Source organism: Lutjanus erythropterus, chromosome 16, assembly GCF_056507025.1.
Source record: "Lutjanus erythropterus isolate fLutEry1 chromosome 16, fLutEry1.hap2, whole genome shotgun sequence".
NCBI lineage: Eukaryota > Metazoa > Chordata > Actinopteri > Lutjaniformes > Lutjanidae > Lutjanus > Lutjanus erythropterus.
The window spans coordinates 12,162,235-12,175,711 of NC_139332.1; positions in this window are offsets into that span (position 1 = coordinate 12,162,235).

Here is a 13,477-nt window from a genome sequence, read left to right on the forward strand (position 1 = left end):
AAACACCAGCACATAATGAGTTGGGATGAGACCTATGATTGATCCCCAGTGGTCACTCATGGACTCGTCCTGCAGCAGTAGTCAGGCAGTGTGCGCTCATGTGTTTTGGGGAGTGACTTTGGAGTGAGACCTGAAGTGAGGGAGTTAAATTTTTTTGGTTGGATTTCCAAATCAAAACTCTTGCAGGTTTATCTAAAGTTCTCAACCCCAGCTTTAAACTCTCAATACTCTCTTTGATTGTCAGTTATTTAATTATGAATATTTAACATTAAACAGATAATACTTGCTATTTCCTAACCCTGAACTGGGCTTTCCAGCAATGCATTTCCATTTACCTGGAAAATCAAAGCAGGAAATACAGCACACCATCAATTCTGACTCCCCCTGACTCTCTCCTGCAGTATATTTCTGGCTTTATAATCTGTGTCTCCTCTGTCACTGAGTGACATATTTCCACAACTATCTGTACACAACCACATGTGTGCAAAGACAACAGCTGTGTGTAATCAAATGAGGAATTGATTTTAATCAAATGGCAGCACAGCTAATGATTAGCAGTTATAGAAAAAGCATCAAGGTGGCAGGAAATCCATCGAGCCTGATGAGGACACGACAGAACTCTGAATACCAGGAGTGAGCGTACATCACATGTAATGTGCACTGTAGTAGTGTGTGGACAGGTAAATCAAGTTTACCTGCACAAGAATATAGAACAGCCCAACCCATATAACACACACACATACATGAGCAGTACTGAATGACATGCTGTTGTTACTCAGTTGCTCCTCTTCCTTCTTCAGTGACTTTTATTGCATTCTGGGTAGAAATCAATTCTGGAGGAACAGGCTGTCAGCACAGACTGTACCCTGGAGAGACAGAGAGAGCAGAAGAGGTAAAGAGAGAGCGGGTGTGAGTGTGTGAAAAAGAGAGGGGTATATGTGCACGTCTGTGTGTGTCAGAAAGCACGAGAATAACAAGTGTCTGCAAGGAGGAAGAGAGAAGAAGACGAAGAAGGAGAAGAGGAGGGGAAACAGAGAAGAAAGATGCTGCCCAAAACAATGAATAAGAGGAGGATGTAAAAACTGGGGGAGGAAGGGGGAAGTGTTTTATATATCAAGAGAGCGAGGGGAGAAGGGGGAGAGACAGAGGAGAGAGACAGGAAAGAAATAGCCTGATGGAGACTTGGGGAGGTGAAGAAATCGCAGTTCACAGGAACAGACTTGAAGAAAACGATTCAATTACATAACTGATATTTGGCAGGGCAGTGTTATTGAGCATTCTTGAAGCATTGCACACGATGACACATAGTCACACACACACTCACACACACACACACACACACACACACACACACACACACACACACACACACACACACACACACACACACACACACACAGCCACACATGTACACAAACGCACACTCAGTCAACATAGAACAGATAATCCCACATATATGCATGCAAACGGTAGTAAACAAATACAACCAAATAGTAGTCAGCTAAAATTTTCTCCGATACACCGCCTGCTGTTTAGGATTTAGGTTGCATAACACAAATGCAAAATGTCTGGGACATTATCAGTGTCTGTCTGTGTGCACGTCTGTATACATTACAACTGACTGAGCTGATTGTTTTGAATGTGTCCAGAGGGCTGATTTGGACTTCTGCTGTGGAAGCCATCACTTCTTTTGTGTGTTGATCTCTGACAGCAGACAGGTCATTTAGGATGAATATTAAATGTCATGTCATGTTATGTGAATGAATAAATATCAAATGTTATGTTCAATTGGTGAAAAATGTCTCCTTTTGGTCGGACTTCAGACATCCTGCAATGTTAGTAATAATTGGTGATGCAATGATAAGTATGAAAGGTGGATGAAGCCCATGTGGTGTCCAGCTGGTGATGCTCAAAACTCATTGTTACCAGACAAACATTCAGTACTGTTTTTGTGGTGGAAACAGACCTTTTCTATCATGTTTGCTTGTAATAGAAAATTACCTGAAAAAACAAAACAAAACAAAATTTGTTCTTCATTAACTGTTAAAACATTTAAAGCTGCATAAAAGGTATAATACGTAACATTTATGCACTCAAATATCCTTAAACGTTAGACATATACAGTTGAGTTGTGATCCAAAAGTTTCCAACCATGGTCAAACACACAACTGCCTGCGGCTACAAGAAACAGAAGATAAAAGCAGTGAAAGTGAATCAAAACAGCAAAGTTCAGGGCCACAATTCCAAAACAATAAGCTTAAAGATGCCATAAGGAGTTTGTCACTATGGGCGACCCTTTTGATCACACATAGTAATTTTATCCACTGTCAATATAAAAATATTGATTAGAGCATCTTTAAGTAATCGCCGTCTTATTTGTAATCCATTAATTGAATGGTCATCCAGCTCATCTACAGTTTTACATGTGCATGGTTAAGTACATGTTACATAGTTTGTATATGTATGTCTTTTGATCTGTATCCAGGGTTAAATGTGCATAAATTTTTATGTGCATACTTTGTATCTTTATAGATTTTGCCAGTGTTGTTTGTTGCTGTTTTATGCAGCCCTTTTAGACATGCTTTCTTAATATCAGACTACTTGACCTGACTTGGATGTTGAATGAAGTGTTTACCCACCACCACATCGATCATAACTTCAAATACGGCGATGTCCAAATACAGCATCTCTGTGTCCCTGTGCTGTTTGGGTACACTCACCCACTGTGTCCTCTCTGCAGCAGATCAGAACATACTGTTCAGTAGTGAGACATCTAGTGGTGAGAGCCAACGTCTCCTGCCTACTTGACTGACATGCGAGCCTTGAATGCCAAGAGACAGCACCTCTATGCCGTCTGCACATTTTCCAAATTCATGCGCTCAGCTACGTGATCAGTCTAATTCTGCTGCTCTGTTGTGTACGTGATGTACAAAACGTGGATAGAACTAACCACAAGAGGGCAAATAGTTGTCAAGGCAGCAACATCTGAAATATAATATTTTCTTTATGTACGCAGGAGCAAGAATGCTGTACTAATTCAATCAAGAATTTACAGACAAAGCAGTGTGAGCTGTGGCTGCAGCCTTGAATCTGTTCTCTGCCTACTGACAAGACTGAAGACCTCATTTGGCTTTTGAACACAGTAGAGATGTAACCTTGACAAGCTGATACAGAACATGCTTTGTATGTATGTGCAGACAACAACATCTTGGCAAACACAGGAAGCAGAGCAGATGTCAAAACAACAGCCTGCAACAAAAAAAATAAAAAAAAATGTGAGAATGTGGCATATAAATGTCTCTTATTGTGTAAAGCTGCTTTAATAACGATGGGCTTTCTCGGTTAGATTGCCTTTCAATGACCAAAAAGAGCAGGTCCTGACCTCCATGGGGCCCTCAGCAAAATTCTGCGAAGGGGCCCTCCGATCTGACCGGAGAGCCACGTATACCATTTGCCACAGTCACACCTGACACCCCACTACCATCCCTCCTCCTTTCACACAGTTCACATTTCAGCTCCATCTGTTGGTCAAAGAATAAGTAGACCTACATAGAACAGAATGAGGTGCAAAAAACAACATTCACTGAATAGAATATTTTGTGTCGAATCTTCAGACAAATTAATATTGACACTGAAATAAATAAGAAATTTTAGAATGTAGAAAATACTAAAACATAAACACTGAGCTTTGGGTCTTCTGCCTGGTAATTAGTCAGTTAATTGATTTTAAATTCCATATTTAATCAATCATCAGGCAGTACTGTAATTGTTATTACTGTAATAATCAGCATGCTGTGTTGTTTATCACAACACTAATTCAACTACTGTAAAAAGCATCACTTTAAGTTTAATACTATAAATGAATAACTAGAATAATTACAAACTGTAAAATGAAAACACTCTCTCAATCACAAAAAATGATTTATTTAATCAATTTATTGAACTTTTACATACTTAAATACATTAAATATATATATATATTAAAGTGTTTTAGTTTGACTATATCTACAGCAGTAAACAGCAGTAACATTAAAGTCATAATATTAACCCAAAACATCAGACATAATAACACGGACAGGGAACATTTTACTGCAACACAAATACTTTTACTTTAAGTATATTTATCTGATAATATTTCTATATTTTTATTTCAATAATGTTTTGTGAATGCAGGACTTTTACTTGTAGTGAAGTATTTTTTTTTACAGTGTGATATTAGCACTTTTGCATTAGTTAAGGATCTGAATACTTGCACCTCGGGTGAGTAACATCATGTCCATATATTGTCTGGACAGACAGACAGACTGGTCTCCACAGAGGCTTCTGCAGGAAAGTGTGCTCGCACATATGAACGCATGTTCACACATGACGCGGTTATCTTCTCTCAACTACAGATTATAAATGCTGCTGCATGTTGGAGCTCATCAAATGTGATAAAATAGTTTTATTTTATTCTCACTTCTGTCAGACACAAAGTCACAGAGCAGCCCTGGATGTGTCTGTAAGCAGGACACAGACAGACAGACTGCAGCTCAGCTAACATCAGACAGACAGAGGAGGAGCAGCAATTTACTGTGAATGAGCTTAGAGAGGAGGAAACACAAGTTTACATGATTACTGTTAACCACTTTCACTCTCAGGATATTATTTTCTCTTTAGTTCTGCTTCGTCCTCTCATCAAAGTTGTAAACACTGACACCCGCTTTGACACGAGGGAGAGACGAGGCCTGCGTACTCCACCCTACGCAACTTATGTAGCTTGTATATAGGGCCGACCAGCTCTGCCAAAAAATCCCAGCAACATTTCCTCTAAGATGTTTTTACACTGTAAAAAAGAAATTTGTTTTAACTATAAAAAGTTAGCGTGCGAACCACTTTGAAATTTTAAGTTGCATGAATTTGAACAAGTCATTGTCAAAAGAAAACTTGGTATTAATTCAGTTGAGAAAATATGTTCAGTAAGCTTAAAATATTAAGCTGAACCGACAGCTCTAAAGCACTGACAAACACAACAAGCTAATTTGATTTTCTTTCACATTTTCTCAGTTTGAAGAGTCAGTTCTTCGTTTCACACAAGGAACTTACAGCTGTAGCTGTTCCTGTTGGAGCTACTTTGTTCCACTGATACAAAGACGATATGTGAAACTGCTCCCAGTGAATTAATTTAATTTTAAGTGTAAGGAAGTATGGACTGAATTCAGCACAAACCTCCATTCAGAAGGGCATTCAGAGGGCGCTAACCTCCACAATAGTCCAGGTTTGCAAATCTGCAAGCTCTAAACCCAGTGTGTTCAGATATATTTCCAAAAGTATTTAGGATCCCGCAACATATTTTGAGCCAAAAGCTGGCTTCAATTAAGACAATCTGTATGGATGTTTAATCCACAACACAGTTAAAATGTATGATTGTTAAAGCTTATGTATTGTAAAGGATGTATGTATATGCATGATCTTTAAATAGACTTGTTTTGGTTACATATTTGAAAAAAAAACATTCATGATAATTTAGACATTGCTTATTTATTACATACTTTTGTTTCAGTAGTGATGTTTGAAGTGGGTATTGTGTGTGGTTGTATGATTAGTTTGACATGGTGTTTTGGACACCATACACTTTAATTACATGCTACACCCTTCAGAAGTTTTATGAAAATCAGGTCAGCAGTTTTTCTGTAATCCTCCTGATAAACAACCCAACCAACAAACAAACCAAACCAAAGACATAACCTCGTTGGTGGAGGTAATAATATGTTTTTGGTCTCCACCAACTCCTGAAGAAAATATCTAGTCCTGAGTGTATTTGGTGCTGGGCAGGTCTGTCAGCAGTGGGTTCATCAGAGGTTTTTCCTGGTGCAGCTGAAAACAACATCCAGTTCCAGGCTGTAAAACCCGAACAATGAACTGAAAGATGCTGAAAATGCTTCAAAGAGCGGATTAGCTGTAGATTCAAGTAAATCTCTGTGAGTTTGTCACTACAAGTGATTACTTTCATATTACACGTTGAGATTTGACATTGATTTCATACATAAGAATATCGATTAATGCAACTTTAAATGTGTGACCAGCACAGATTGAATTGGCACTGTCACTTGTACAGACTGTAAATGACTGAAGGGTCCTGGGTGCTGCCTCCTGTGACCCTGATATGGGTAAAAAAAAAAAAAAACATACAGGAATTTAGTGGAATCAATTAATCTTTTCTCATTAATACAAGTTATTTTTTCAAGTTAATTACACTGGGGATTTGAATGAATGCACTGTACAGACTTTAACAAAATAAATTAAGTTTCTAAAGGAACATGATCATCTTAGTAGCAGACTGCGAGTTAAAACCCCTCCTTTTGTGGTCTGAATAAAACATATCTGGTGGAAACTTGCTGTGTGTCTCTACACTTTAAGGTAAAGGTTAAGGCAATAGTTGGGTTAGTTTTGGCAATGCCAGCGAAGGAAGGTGGGTGTGCCTGGGAGGCTTTATTTTTTATTTTAGCCTACAATAGAAATTTGTTTGCGGCTCCTCCAGATGGTGAGAGGTGTTCCATGTGGAGCTGGATAACTAAATTTATTAGTTGGAGCTAACATGAATCATTAAAGCCGCTGGGTTGTACGGATATTAAACAGGCTCAGCTTTTGTTGGAGAGACAAGATACAGGATTTATAGCACGTGTACGTAATTGACAATAGAAAATGTGTAAGTAATGTGTGAGCCAAAAGCAGCCATTTTGATATTAAACAGTAGAGTAATCAGAGCTTTCATCAATGATACTAATTAACATTCACCACATTCAGGGCCGATCTGTGGCATCTCGATGTCAGACTGAGGCATTTTTCTTGTCACAGATCTAGTTTCTGATTCATGTTGATAGAATATTTCAATACAACTAACTCGAGATCAATAAAACTTATGTATTTATGTTAGTAAAACAGCAGTATACATCAGAATTCTGACCTGTCTGCACCAGCTCCTGCATTTGACAGTTGTTGTCAGTGATTTATGCTTCTTTTTAGACATAATGCAGACATTACTGTAATTTTTTCCCACTTCTTCTGTTATATTTCAAGTATATTAGATGCTTTGTGTCATAGGCACATTATACATAAATGCTGCAGTGACCAGTTCGGCCTAGTGCTTGAGATATCTCTTTGTACATATGTCTATGCTGTTTTGTGATACTGTGAAAAAAGGAGTTACAGATGATAATTCTGGATTTCAAAATAAAGTAAAAAGTAAAACTAAGTATTTCAAATTAAAGTTATTAAAAACACAGATAACAAGCAACCATACGCAAAGACTGGACCTCTTAACATTTTTAGGGTTTTTTTGGATGAATGTTGATTGGTGGGACACACAAACACTCAGACACTCTCCAATTATTATTAGTAGGATTGGTGTTATTTTTTTTCTTTTAAAGAAAAAGCTCACCTCTGTCAGCTATAAAGGGAGGTGCTAAATGTGTGCAGAGGCTGCTGACTGCTGGTCCTGAGCTGGTCTTGTAGCCTGGGGGCAGGATGAGAGGCAGGGATGTGTGGTAACCTACAGATGGGCGCCCAGACACAGATGGGCACACACACAAACACACACACACACACACACACACACACACACACACACACAAACAAAGGGCCCTGCAGTTAGATCAAAAGAGGGAGTGTGGCTTTGGCTTGTCAACAGTGAAGACTGATAGACGGAGGCATCTGTGTTGAGGAAGTTGAGAGAGGAAGAAGAGATCAACGCACTGTCTTCCTCATTATCATCACATTCACTTCATGGAAAACAAGATCTGGGTTTGATAGGAAGTTGGGAAGGACTCATTAATTTAGCAACTAAATACATAACTGACATAAAATAAACACAAAATCAGCACACGTGTTGTTCCCTGTAAAAATCTGACGTAACTGATCACATAGGCTTGAATAAACTCGGGGTGATTTCCATCAGGACAGCTTTGTGACGTTCTATTTGTTATTCAAATGCACTGACCCTGTCACTGCGGATGAGATGGGAAAACCACATCTGTTTTCTTTCTCCTCCTGCCACAAATGTACAAGCTATAAACATAGTTGCCCACACAACAGAGGAGGGTAAGTGGACATGAAAGGATCCAAGAGAGAGAGAGAGAGAGAGAGAGACCACCTCACCTCATAATTATTCCTAATTAAGATTAATTGCCTTTTGGAGAGTGGGGGGTAATTCCTGTTGGACGTGTGGGTGTGATTCCCCACACGAGGATGACTCAAAACAAAACAAGACTGTAGACACAGATCGCCTCAGCTGTTAGCACTGTCTCATCGTACAGTGCCTGATTTATCTCAGAGAAGACTGAGAAGACAAGCAAATACAGTCTGAAGCATGTTTGCAGAGTGATCAGCGTAAAGTAAATCTGAATCTGAACCATCTGAATGGGGAAAATCTTCTATTTAAAGCTGCTGCAAGCAATGTTTATATATTAACAACAGATCACATGACTACTTGTATGTGAAAGGAGAAATCTGTAGTGATGAACCTAGAGGATCTGATGACTGACCAGCTCTGTTTCTCTGTAGAGAATTTTAGCATCTTTCAACTCATTGTTCTGGTTTTCTGATGAGCCAGTGTTGGTTCATTCTCACTGGTCTCCTGAACCTTATTTACAGACGTCGCAGGTGACTGATTTCAGTGAAAAAAAGCTCACTTTACATGACATGCCCTGTACCAAATGGCAACAGACACAATTAGGTCCCTTAGGCTAATTTCACACCAAGGAAGGCAGTGTGGGCATGTTTTTTATGTTTAGATCATAACCAATAATGTTTTATTTTATTTCACTGCTTCCCTCTTGTTATTCATTTTCTAACTGGCTTGACCACCGCTGCACTCTCTCTGGTTTGAACACAAACCTAAAGGAAGCTTCTTGGTGTCCCTATTTTGCAGCATAAACTGCAAGTCACATGTAGATGCCGAAGCTGGGTACATTCAACAAAACTGGGAGAGTACCATCATTTGATCCATGTACTCAACCTGGGAAGTGTCCAGTTTGAGTACATGGATCTTTGGAAATTATGATCAACGGTTTACATGACATTGGGTTGTGTTTCCCCCAAAATCTGACTGTTTCAACTTTTCGCCATAAGGCTGCTGCATTTGTTTGCCGGCATCCCCACTGCTGGAGCCTACACACTCTTCTCCCATTGAGATGGAGGGGAGGATTGTGTCTGAATACAATCTTAGTAAACCCACAGACACACACAGCTACAGGTGTGGCCAGCTCAAAAACACCATGGCAAAGGCAAAACAGCCGGTGCGCCTGTGGAGCGGGGCTGCATGTGCAACTGGGTGATCACACATAATTACATTGACGAACAGTGAAATGATACATGCCTTGTAGTTTAAAGTCTTAACTTTTATGCCATCGAAAAACCACTAGAAAAACATGACATGTAATGCAAGACAGCAGCTCACACCAAGTGCACCCATACCATAGGTAAACAATATTTTGCTCATGACGCCTTTTGGTGATGTGTCTCGCCCTCTTAGTCAGATAGTGGGTGTACGTTTGAGTGACATTTTCATTTTTGTCCCAGGGAGGGTGAATGTTGCACTTAGATTCACCAGGTACTGGATGTTTGCCATATTAATTACGTCAGTGTTGTGTTTTAAGTTTCTGCTAACGTAGCTTTAAGTACTAATGTATGCTTTTTACTCTCGATCAGCAATTTGTTGTCGCACGTTCCTAAGACACAAAACTCAAGAAACATTATTAGGTGAATTGAATTAGGTGATGTTTTCCTGTTTTCAAATGGCACCTCCCATCATAGATCAATGATCTGCCTAATGGCAGATGATCGCTAAGAGAGCACTTATCTTCGCCGTCTCGCAGACAAAATAACCGTGATGCGAATATGATATCATCAAATTATATGAGACACAGCCCAGAAGAACTGTGGGAGTTTCTCATGATTGTTCAGCGTTTGACGTAAGGTGTCCCCCAAATGACACATTGTGAGCGCTCCCTGCCCACACTCAATCTGCTGTTGAAGGCCATATATTCATTGGGTGTCTTTGGGTCCTCGGTTTGCAACAAAACACTTTGCCGCTCTCCCTTCACCCCTCGCCAACTTCTTACCTCCCCCTCCACAAGCACACAAGCACCCAGCGATTGTCCCTCACCGTCCCTGCTGAGGAAGACACAATGGTTAACTTTTAACAATACCTCCTCCAGCTCCTCCTCATGTGTTTCTAAACCCAGGCCGTCACTGTGTGTGTATCTTCTCCTTATTGTCTGCAGAGCATATGGCCTTCTGACATGGAAGGCAGAAGGTCACTGAGTGAAGGAATTCATGTCAGTCTGGGAATCTTTCTGCCTCTAACAAACTTAGTTATAAGGCACTCATGCTTGAAAGTGCAGCCACGCATAGACACACACTCTCACAGGCATCCACATGCCCCCACACACACCCACCGTATTAAACATAATTTCCCCGTATTGTTTGCTACACTCCTAATAGGCAGCATTCTTAGCCTAATACAGTCAAATTACCAACACGTCCTCCTAACTAAATGACAGAACAGGTCGATTGTCAATGATTCCCACAATGACATATATTAAAGACATAACTACATTACATAAATCATGTGACAAAACTCTCGTGACATTACACATGTGGTTTACATCATGAAATGGTCACAGTTTGGTTAAGCACAAAACATACTTGGTCAGGTTTTAGAAAAGATTGTGGTTTGGGTTAAAATAAGCATGTTATGTATGTCGTGTCACAGAAGTGACGTCACTCACAAGAAGGAAGACATCCATGATGAGTTACTCAAAACTCCATGCCGACTTTTCATTTCACACCGGACCTGAATTGTGGTCTACTTGGTTAAAGCCCTGTGCTTGTTTGAGTCACCCATCCATCCATCAAACAAATAAACTTTTATTTCAAATGAAATTTCAAATGTTTTCATCATATGTTTTCTTAAAACTATAAGAAAGAAGTTTCTCTGGAGAGTTTTAACTTTCAAACAGTGCATGCTGGGGAGTCTGCTAATATGCTGATCACGTTTCTTCAGACATTCAATTTAAAGAGTTGATTGAACTCTGAACAGTGCATTCATTCAACTCATCATTTCAAGTCAAAAGACCTCAAGTAGAGGAACATATGTGTATAAGTTCCAAAATTAAATACTAGAAATTAGTTTCATTAAATCAAATGAATAAAACTTTAAATAAATAAATACATAAATGAATGGATAAATAAATACATAAATAAAACTTGTATAATTAAGTTAAATTAATGAAAAAGATTAGATGATTAGACTAAAAATTTCTCTGTATTTTTTTTTTTTTTTTTGCCAACCCTCAGTGGTAGAAAATAACTAAATATTTCTACTCTAATACTGTACTTATACCTGCATTTGCTGATTTTTAAGCCAACATTTGTATGTCCACATGTCCAGCAGACAGAGCAACATTAGCATTCATTTAAAGTTATGTTTCCGGCCACGTTGTGAATTTAACTCTAATCTTCTGTCTGCTGTTTACGGTCTTCATCATCTCCCAAGGGAAACATCTGTCTCCACAGCTGCAAAATGCTCCACCAGCTAAATATGGCATTCTTTACACCACTACATTTATTTGACAGTTATATATACAAGCTACTTTGGAGATTGAGATTTTACATTGAGCACACAGTAAATTATGGAGCAGCTTCAACATTTTACGTGTTCATCAACCAGTAATATCATGCATATATAATAATGTAACATTGTGAAATTCAGCGTATTCTATTTTATATATAAGTGGGAATGGGCAGTAAAACAATAGTGTTATGTATCTGCAATACACACATCATAAATGGCATATCATTTTTTAATAAAATGTTCACTAGTTTCACATGAAAACCTCCAGGAAAGCACATAAAGAATACGCCCTGGCTCATAAACAGGCTATCATATACTGTGATTATGGAGCGTGCAATGAGTGACATACAACCAGCCAATCATTTAACAGGTGTGTTGTTCAGTTGCACCATCGACACGTGACACAACAACAGAAACAGCGTGGATAGAGTGACAAAATGAGTGCAGATGGGGAGGAAATTATTAAAAAAAAGGACAGATCAGCCTGCCACTGTGTCATTTTTTTAAGTCTTTTACCCTATCACCTGTGTGCCTTGAAAAATTAAATGTTTAAATTCAGTGTAAGGTGGGTAAATTAAACCTTTTCTCCTTAAATATTAGCAATAACTAACGATATCAACAGATTATCAACAGATGAAACATTTTATTATCATTCAGCCATCACCACACCTCATTTTGCTGATAACACTTGTGTACTCTTACTTAATTTTTTTATTCTGTTTCATAATTTTATGTATCTGTCCTCACAAATATATTTTTTCCCTTGTAATAAGTTTTTGGGGGGCGTAGAGAAATTGTGATTTATGAAATTGGGCTCTATAAATACATTTTGAATTGAATTTAGGTCATCATGGTTTCCTAGAAAAGAAAAAATGAAAGCTTTGCTCACATTCTCCTTGTTTTTTTTTAATTATTAAATTACAGTGCATACATTGCCTTTTGTTCTTTGTTGCAGTTTGTTCACTTCCCTTTTTCTAAGATTTTCTAAATAAACGCAAAGAAATATCACCTTTCGTCTTCCACACTGTACGAAAAACACAACAACCCATGATCCCAAACTGTACTTACTGTGGTATGTATTGAACTGTGAGTCTTGCGTACCATTACACCCCACACAGCCACACAGACAATCAGACTCGCCAGATGCTATCAGGAGCAGATATCAATAAGGAGCATCTTGTTACATCTTAACTACAGGCAGGGAGGGACACTGGCCCCATTGTAATTCTACTACCATGGGGGGAGGGATGAGGAGTAAAACATGGGGGTGGAATAAAGATAGAAAAATGCAAATGTTTCTATAATACTGACAGCATTGTATGTCTAAGAAACAAATAAAGTAAGGAGTGAAGATATAACAAAGAGGTGAGGAAAATAAAGGGAAAGAGCAGACATTTAGACCAGAGATGGCGGGCAAGAATGGTTTTGAGCAGGAGGGGCAGGTGGGGGAGGGGGGGGTGAAGTGATGAGACCCCAGGGAGAAGAGGCTCTGATGGTGGGCCGCGGTCTCTCAGGTGGCAGCCTCCTGCCTCGGGGCTCTGGATGAGCTTCCACATGTCAGCCGTGGTCAGTGACAGATGTCTCTCTGTCTGAAACAGCAATAATTCAGCCCTAATCAGCAGATGATACTGTAAGAGAGGAGGAGCAGGACGAATTACAGAGAGGGAAGAAGAACGAGGAGGGGGAGGGAGTTTGTGAATAGTCATTCACTTTTCCTGAAAGCAAGTGATACACTGCCTGGTTGCATAAAACTATTACAGTTTCCCTTAAAATTTCATCTGATGCCTTAGAAAAGATGAGTTGCATGAAATCACCATTAGGAATTCTTTAGGATGTTGTAAATGAAAACCCTTAAATCTTTCA